Here is a 9,580-nt window from a genome sequence, read left to right as displayed (position 1 = left end):
ATTAACATTGTTCCATTCAATAAAGTGAGTAATTACAGTTGAGGAATACATGTATTTTCCTTGGGACTCAATAAAGCTATGCTTGATGAAAGAACTTCTGGATTTATTAAAATTATAAAACTGAGGCATGCCCCCAAAAATCCAATAAGAAGAGGAAAAATGAAATGGAAAAAGCTCTCAAATAAGACTACCTAGTGCTAGCCACATTCTGGTAGTTTAGTCTATTTATTGTATATATTTATTTTTCTGTTTATTTAATCGTCTATGGGTGGGCATGTAGGTGGTTTCCAATTCCTTATTATTGCAAACTTTCTTGTTGACATTATTATTCACCAGGAGACCAGTATCCTCAGCCCATTGGGTGGCTTCTGGGAAGGGGACTGGTGTCAGAGACTGTGCAATAAACCTTTTAGAAGATGCAGCCAAATGCTCACTGCAGATGGTGATGCTAATTATATTCTCACCATCAAGGATTAAGTGATCATCACCTCAGTTATTTTAATCTGCAATGGAAAAAAAATAGGTTGCCCACTTTTTTTTTTTTTAAAGAAGAGGTTTATTTATTTATGCACACAGAACTGGGGTACAGGCCAGAGGTAAGGGGCAGTAAGAGGATTCACCAGAGACAGAGTGGGGAGCAGAACAGGCAGATTGATGAGGCACACTGCTGAGGGAGCAGTGGGGAGACAGGAGAGGTCTGCTGGGCCGTGTGGGTCACTCTCTGGTGGGGGATCTAACCAGGCCTTCGCTGTGGTAATGCTGAGACTTGACTCCTAGGCCACCAGGGAGGCTTATTTTTAAAATTTTAAATTAGTTTAGTTAATTATCTTAAATCATTTTCTTACATCATTGTTCACACACACACATCTTGATTAGGAAATGCAGCCACCATTGAAGTAGTGTCTGATTGTTTTTCTTCTGTGTTGTAGAATTGCTAGACCTTAAGTTGTTCTTGAACTGGGGGACAGGCCAGAGGTGCAGGGCCATGAGAGGCTTCACTAGAGACAGAGTGGGGAGCAGAACAGGCCGATTGACTGATGAAGTACACTGCTGAGGGGAGCAGTGGTTGGGCCAGGAGAGGTCTGCCGCGCCCTGTGGGTCACCTCCTGGGTGGGCTCGAACTCATGCAGAAGAGGCTTTAGCTTCTTAGTGCTGTGCTCTAACCCACTGTGCCACCAGGGAGGGCCTGGTGTGCCACTTTTTAAAAAGAATCCTATGGGCCCAAATAACTCATTCTACTGAGCTGGGGCCTTGGGAAAAGGCTATGTGATTCTCTCACAGTCTCATCTCATCTATTCATCCCTCCGCCATCAGCCTGACCCTGTACCCTACTACATGCCAGACTTCCTTGGGTCCTGCCTTTATTCAAAGTGAGTTCTCTGCTCAGGGTGCCCTTCCTGGGATAGCCTACTCATTCTTATTCCATCGTCAAGGCTACCTCTATGAAGTCTTGCCCAATAGTGATCTTTCTCCCACTTCCAGCCACAGACCATTATTTAAACTTTCCTGGCTATTTTGTCCACCATTAGGATGAGTAACTGTGTTCCTATATCTCTGTCTGAATGTTCCCCAGTGGCAGAAACATTGCCCTATTCATCTTTCAGCTGTCCCATAGTTACTAGCTGGCTTATTGAACGGAACGATAGAACATGTTTCTGTGAATTTTGTTAGCATTTCATTCAAAGAAAGTAATCTTGGGAGAAAACTGATTCATATTTCTGGGGGGAAAAAAAATCTCAAAGTAGGACCCTTTTGGGTGAAAGAAACTAAAATCTGTTCAAATTAGCTTAGGTGTAAATGGATTTTAAAAGAAGCTAGGCATCCAAAGAGAAGCTGGAAAACTTGTCTTGAAAAGAAAGGAGTGGATGGCCCCAGAGAGCCTCAGCAGTAACAGCTCAAGGACTTCCCCATTAGTGATTCTCTTTTCTTCCAGTTCTGGTTTATTGAGCACCTACTATTTGTAAGGATGGTGGATGCAATGTGAACAAGACAGCCACAGACCCCACCCCTGTGTGTCTTTCACTCTGGTTCGTAAGCATCGACATAAGGGGCTCTTCTTCATTCCAACCCTTCTCTGACTCTTAGTTCATATCCTTGAGGGGAACTGCCTTTGGGGGAGTGTGACCACTGGCGATTCCTGGGTGAGACATCTGGGACCAGCTCTGGCCAGGTTGCAGAGAATGTGAGGACAGAAACTCTGCTTTGAAGAGGGTCAAGGTCTGAGCAGGTACCCACTTTTGCTCATAAAGACCCTGCTACATGATTTGAAAATACGACTTCATTTTATATCCTTTTAGATGCCAGATTCCAAAGATGGCTCTAATAAAGACAGAGTCGGTTCACATTATGATGGTAGCACCATACCCTGCTATGGGAAGCCAGGACAATTACTGCTTTAATTTGAAAGAAAGTTGTACCCGAGCAATTAGCTTGTCAGTGAATATTGCAGACAATTTTTTTTGGAGCTGGGACCACAAAGAGCAGCGAATACTGCTGATCTGTTTTCTAGATGAAAAACCAAGGCTCAAAGAAGAGGAGTGATTTGGGTCACAGTCAAACATCCATCAGAATTGGGGTCGTAAGTGATCTTTGTCGAGCTGTTTGAGGCTCTTTTTCATTAACCTTTCATCCGTTCCTTTTTTCTTTTTCTTTTCTCTTACTTTAAGCAGTTAATTTCCACCTCTAGTTCCCATCTCTCAAGGCCACTGCTGCCTCTAGCATGTCTTTCCAGAAATAGCCTGTCAGTTGTAAGCATGACTATCTTTTTATTTTTGCTTTTTAAAAACAGTATCTCTTTATTTTTATATTTATTTTTTATTTTTGCATAGAAGAACTGGAATGTTGACCAGAGGTGTTAGGGGTCAGAAGAGTCACCAGAGACAGAATGGGGAGCAGAACAGGTGGATTTACTGAGGTACACTGCTGAGGGGAGCAGTGAGGGAGACAGGAGGGGTCTGCTGTGCCATGTGGGTCAGCTCTGGGGTCAGAGGTCAAACTCAAGACCCTAGCAATGGCAGCGCTGAGACTTAACCCCTGGACTACCAGGGAGGCCCTAAACTATATCTTGAAGATTGTTTGCTATTAATACAGGTACATAGATGATAGATGATAGCCAAATAGACACACAGATTTATAGATATAGTATGTACTGTTAGGCAGCAATGCCTAAACAGAGTCGCAGACTTTAAAAAATTAAATTATGTTGAGGTAATGTTGGCTTATAAACCTGTATGTTGTGGGGGTAACATAGATGTCACCACAGCACACCCATCATCAGGCACCCATAATCTTCCTCCACATTCCACTAGTTCTTCCCAACTGTGCTTCACATTCTCATGCTTCCTCTCTGACAGTGGTTTATCCCATTTATTTGTTTTTTCTATTTTATTATTTATATATGTGTTTTCCCAATTTATTTGTTGTGCAGTCAAAGGCTTTGTTTGGTTCGCTTTTGTCTGTTCCTTTATATTCCACGCATGAGTGAAAGCAGCCCGTGTTTGTCTGTGTTCCAGATGTTTTTTCAACTGCTCATTCCTCCTAACCACTCTATAGTATTCTGGTATGAGAGTACTGTCACTTTTTTACCTAACATCCCCCGATAGAGAGCTCTGTCCCCGAGGTCTTCATTCACAGTCAAATTCTCATTGGGTGAGGTGGTTTGCAACGCTCGACTATAAACAATGTCATAGGGAAAACCTTTCTCCATATGACTTTGTGTGTATGTATGAGTAAATTTCTCTCCTCTCTTTCCCTTCTCTTCCTATTCCTCCTCCCCCTACCCATATCCCTGAGTATACACCTCCTCCCCACACTCTTCTTTCCCTCCATCCAATCAATCCATGTAATTGTGGAAGAATAAAACAAAATGTGACATTTGGTGGTGATGGGATGAAGGGCTGAAGAGAGAAACTGGAGACATAATATCTTGGTTAAAGTTCATTGGATGGAGCTAGTTTGAGCTAATTTAGGCAAAAATGGGAGGAAGGTAGGAGGGCTTTATTGGAAGACCCAAGAGTATCACACAAAATCCCCAAATCTCAGGAACCAGAAAACCATCAACAATGTAGTCAAGTCTCTTTTTGTCTCATGTTTGGCTCTCAGCCCAGATTGGTTGGCTTTTTCTCTGTCCCAGATGGGTGATGAGCACCAGATTAGCCAAAAAGTGATACATACATACTAATCTGAATGTGCCTCACTTTCCTTTTTTTTCATGAGGTACTCAGCTATAGGAAAGTGTCTGAGCTTCTTAGCGAGGCATGACACTCGTTAATCTGCTCTAACTTACCTGCATCTCTAGTCTTTTCTGTTCAAATGCTCCAAATTCTATTAAGCCAAACATCACAGAACTGTTAGTTAAATAAATAGTTGTTTCAAGACTCTGTATTTGGGGTTGATTTGTTATGTGGCAAAAAAACTAACTAATACAACCTGCACTTAGCTGATACAACAGGATTCAAGTCTGGGGTGTTAACAGCTGTATGATTTTCATGTAGTCTTACATGAAAACATCTGAATATACCCAGTTCTTTTAATTAATGTAGTTAGCTAGAAAAAAGCATGATTCCAAAACCTATTTGGATTTTATAGTATAGTCAGAAGAACTTAAATTATTCAGATAATTCTTGTTCTTGTGAACAAAATAACTGTGAGACTCTTAAATTAGTTGTCCCACACTGTGGGCTCTCATTTCTAATAAATGAACCTTTCCTTAGTAAGAAACAATTTGAAAAGACCACTAAAAATTACTAGGTTAAGTAAAAAATGAACACCTACTAATGCCAACATCACTTCAGAAAGTGAATTGCAACACAAATAGAACAGGGAACAATCAAAAGACCTGTTTGTCGAACACATTTCATCAACCTACTTCTTCCCTCAATTTTCTGCTACCACTGAACATTTCAATACATGTAGGTTTGGTTTTGTGGACTCGTATTTGAGAACTATTTTAAGGCAAGTCAGCTGAAATTTTTCCTGTTACGTTTCTGAGAATACTTATATACACTTAACTCGTAGCTATTAAATGCCGCCACCCTTGAGAAGCCCTCCTGTCAGTTAGGTATGTCAAACATCTTTTTCCAAGCTCCCATAAGTTTGATCTCCATTTCTACCGCAGTTGCAACCCTATATAAAGGCTCGCCTACATGAATGATGGGACTTTGTACAAAACTCACTTAGAATTTCGGTAAGCTTCATGCGGGATTCTCCTGAGCACCGGGCTGGTGAGATTGCATGAACCCTGCATGTTCATGCTCCATTGAGGGTCCTGTCTCCCCAATGCTCAGTTCAATCCTTGATTCCTTTTTTTAAAAAGATTTATTTATTTGTGCCTACAGAACTGGGGTACAGACCAGAGGCTCAGGGGCAATGAGAGGATTCGCCAGAGACAGAGTGGGGAGCAAAACAGGCCAACTGACGAAGTACACGGCTGAGGGGAGCAGCGGGCGGGCCAGGAGAGGTCTGCTGCCCTATGTGGTCACCTCCGGGGCCAGGAATCAAACTGGTGCTGAAGCGGCTGTGGTTCGCTTCATAGTGCTGTGCTTAACCTGTTGTGCCACCAGGGAGGGCCTATTTGTACATCTTTAATGATGTCTCTCAGGCTTTTCTTGTCTTTCCTAAATGGACTGCAACATGATGTACTAAAAATGGTTAACTACACCTTAAACATTTATATCTGTGAAACCAGATTTCACATATCATGTTTTTCCTGGTACACGTCAAAATAAACAGAGCAAGTGAAAAAAATCTTTGATGGGGTGCCATGAAAAATCATCTCACTTAGCGCCTCCAGCCTGGGGAGCCCTCTCCAATTCTAGAAAGCTTCCCTTGTAGATACAAGAGCAAGAGGGTAATGCCCATCAAGTGAGCATGTTGCTTGCACTTGGCAAGCTCTGTTGGAGGAGGTCATGGAAAGGACATAGAGGTCATGGAAAAGATGTAGAGGTCACAGAGAGAGGACACAACCCGAAAGGAGCGATCAGAGGCTATGACCCCTCCCCATGAAACATCCAGTCTTCTCACTTTCCACCCAAGCAGCAGTTCCAAAGACAAAGACTTGAGGAAGTACCTTGCCAGGGAGACCATCTGGAAGGGATGTGAGTACAAACCCTATACAGCCTCTCTGTCAACTTAAAATTCGGGTGGGCAGGTGTGGCGATCTCCAGGTCTTGTCCTGGAGCAGGCCAAGCATCTTACAAGTCCCCTCACTGAATAAAGCCACCCCCCACCCATCCACCCTGGGCTGTCTCTTCTTTGATCTCTTCTTTTCCTCCAAGTCTGGTGTCAGTTTCCAATTTTACCCAGAACTCAAGAGGTTGCCAATGAACAGTTTCGATTTCATCTCTTTTCTCCCCTCAAGGCTCACAGTTGCTAAGAAACCCCTTTGAAATCCTAAAAGCCACCTGATGAGTATGATTAACACACAACTCTAGAAGCAGGGCAGTGACACGAGTCATTTCATTTGGGGAGCCGCCTGTCCTGGTAAGGAGACATTCCTTGTGCGTGTTTCCTCTCCTCATCACTGAGGATGACAGTTGCATTCTTGTGGCCGCCTGTACTGCAGCCTGACATAATTAAGGCTGGCGGCAAATGAGACTCTTCTTTAGATATTAAAAGTGCCTGTATTATAAATAATAATGCCATTTCATTCATAGAAAGCACTTTCATTAAGAGCTGCATTTTTAACTTCAGCTCATTTGCATGAGTTCATCCGGGTAGTGCTGTGGGCCTGGAGGGGGTGGGGTGGGGCGGGTGGGGGAGGGGGGAGAACCATGGCACCGGTTGATGATTTTTCATCTTCCATGAACTAGCCAGGCGTTTCAATCAGGAAGGTCATAAAATCCCTCCCGCAGAAACCCAGGAAAAAAAAAATCCCTTCTCAGTTCTATTCCCAAGCGGGGCCTGGCCCTGGGAATCACACCTCTATTAGCAGGTCTTGACTGCTTACTGACCTGACATACCTAGAGGAAATTGACTTTTTTCTTTACAGAGTAAAATGAACCAAGACGATTCCTCCCTTCCCTTAGTATTTTTTAAAGGCTTGGGAAGTCGTCTCCGGCTCTGTTCCAGGGGGCAGTGGAAGCCAGCAGACAGGAGCGGGAAGAGAATTTGGTTTGGGTAGAAACCCGGGGACAGGAGACTGAAGGACTGGCATCCCTGGCAGGGTTATGAGGCAGAGGGCACCTGCCGGTTCCCTGGCAGCGGCCTCCTGCACTCTCCCTGGCCGCACACAGGGGGCAGTCTCTGTTAATTAAAGTGGAGCAGCCCAGCCATTCTCTGAGGACTGGACTCAAAGTCCTCGTGACAGGCAGTGCTTTGCAGGCATGGGAGGCAGATTTAGCAGAGGACTTTTCTGTCCAGATTTTGTTTCTTCACAAAGGCTCCTCCCTTCTTTTGCAAATCAAATTGAGTCGTGCTGTAAACCTGGACTCTTGTGTGAGCTGTAAGCCCCCAGAGGGCCACTGCCCTCCACTCAGACTTGATGTTTACAGAGGCAGAACCACGGTGGGGGCCCTGGGGTGGGGTGCCAGGAGGCTGGCAGTCTCTATAGCCAGTCCTGGCTGGGCCATTTGCTGGTCATGTGACCTCAGACTCTTGGGCACTCAGCTTCCTGGATGATAGAAAGCCCAGAGCATCTGCCTTTTCCGATTCCAGTTTAGTGTGTACAAATGTCCAGCCTCTGCAAGGTTCTTGTGGTAGAAATGCCCTTTCCCCTCCCCTGAAGCTGCTGTTCCTCCTTCGGTTTAACACAGGGTCTGGCACTAAACCTCTTCATAAGCGAATTAACACTGCCCACATGTCTGGAGTGTCAGCCAGGGCAGCCCCGTTCTAGGTGCTGGGGGTCCCCAAGGGTCCAGGGCCCTCCTGTGTCATGAGTTTACATTTCAATGCAGGCACACAGACTAAAACAAAAACCCTAGCACCTAGCATCCTGTCAGGTGCTGGGGAGTCTGGAGGCCTATTTTAGGCACGCACTGCCTGCAGTGGTGAGAACACAACGGAGCCACATTTCTGAGATCGAAGGTCAGCAGCAGCACTTCTCCATTGAGCTACCTCGGCAACTGGCTTAGTTGCTTTGGGCCTCAGTCTCTCCCTCTGTTGTGTGGGCTGGTAATATGGCCTAGTGGAGACAGGCAGACAAGCCGCTTACCAGATAGTTCCAGTCTGCCCCTGTGCGAGGCACAGGGCTCTAGGCTGCCCTGAGGAGGTGATTTCAGAAAACAACAAGCGTAGTGGACAAGGAACCAGCACTGAATAAAGGCCAGCCATGGCGAGCGTGTCCACAAGGCTGGTGTCTGCAGAGAACCAGGGCTGTGGCTGACAGACACACCATACTGTCCTACTTTGGAGACACCCCCCCCCCCCCCCCGATAACGACGCCAGTGAATTTAAGCTAAACAATCTCATGCCCTGTACAGGTGGAATTGGGACAGGACATGGCCCTGGATTCAGAGAATCTTCTGGGGCCTCTGGTGAGCGACACCCGTTTCCCTGCTCTGGCTCTGTGAGCACAGGGTCATTCTTTGCAACTTTTTGGAGGAAGCAGGTGATGTTTCTTCAAAGAGAATACACAGTGAGCTAAAGCCCTTCTCTTCTGAGAAAACTTTTGATAGGGTCCAATATCTCCCCCTCCCTGTTGCTTTTCAATTAAGGGGACCCCCTTGTGCCATATTGCATGTGGCTTAACTTCTTGGTTTTTTGAAAATGCCCTGGGAAGCAAAGCCTGAGACTGCAGCTGGATGGTAAGGAGGGTGGAGGAAACACTTCCCTGCAAATCCCCTCTCCGACTGCGAAGTGTATACTTAGTTAATGCAATTAAAAAACAAAACGCAGGGGCGTGTGGAGATCTAAATTTGGTGTCGCTGCTTTGGTACAGATCCTGTTTTAGGGGCTATTGGAGTCAAATTCAAGCACAGGAGAGGGAGCAGTGGGAGACATGGGAGAGGGCCGTCGGCTGGCTGGAATCGGCTGAGGAGAGGGCAGATTTGGAAATGCTGAGAGGTGACTGGAGGCTGGAAGCAGAGGACGCCAGCCGGGCTCCGCAGTCCCGGGTGAGGATGTCCAGGGGGCTCGGTGGGACAGGGGACAGCCGGCGCCGGAGGCCGCCGCGCGGGCTTCAGCTCCCGGAGGGTTGCTGAGGCGCCCAGGCCCTGCGCTGCCAGGGATCGGGGCGCGCAGAGGCGGCGCGGCGGTGTGCCCTCCTGTGGAGCGTAGCGAACGCTACGAGGGCGGAGAGGGACAGAAAGTGGCAGGGCGGGGCGGGGGGGGGGTGGGGGGGTGGGAGAGTCCCCGGGAAGAACCTGTCGGGAGCTGCCATTGCCGAGGCCTATTCTTAAGCACCCCCCTCCGCTGCGCCCTCCCCCCAGCTCTTCTTCGATTTTAGTTTACCCTAAACCCCTCTTCGGGAGGTGCTTACCCTGGGCCCAGGGTCTCGCCACCTCACCTTGCCAGCTCAGTCTCGGGCCTCTCCTCCGCCCGGGCAGTCGAGACATTCGGGCTACGCGCCTGTCTCGAGGGCGCTGGCAGGGTGACCCCGCGCACCTGCGGGTGAGCGGGGGCGATGCTGGTCAAGGCTGCACCC

Source organism: Condylura cristata, unplaced genomic scaffold (assembly GCF_000260355.1).
Source record: "Condylura cristata isolate star-nosed mole 26May11 unplaced genomic scaffold, ConCri1.0 scaffold00032, whole genome shotgun sequence".
Lineage (NCBI taxonomy): Eukaryota > Metazoa > Chordata > Mammalia > Eulipotyphla > Talpidae > Condylura > Condylura cristata.
The sequence above is the reverse complement of the archived record's forward strand: the minus strand, read 5'-3'. Positions refer to the sequence as shown.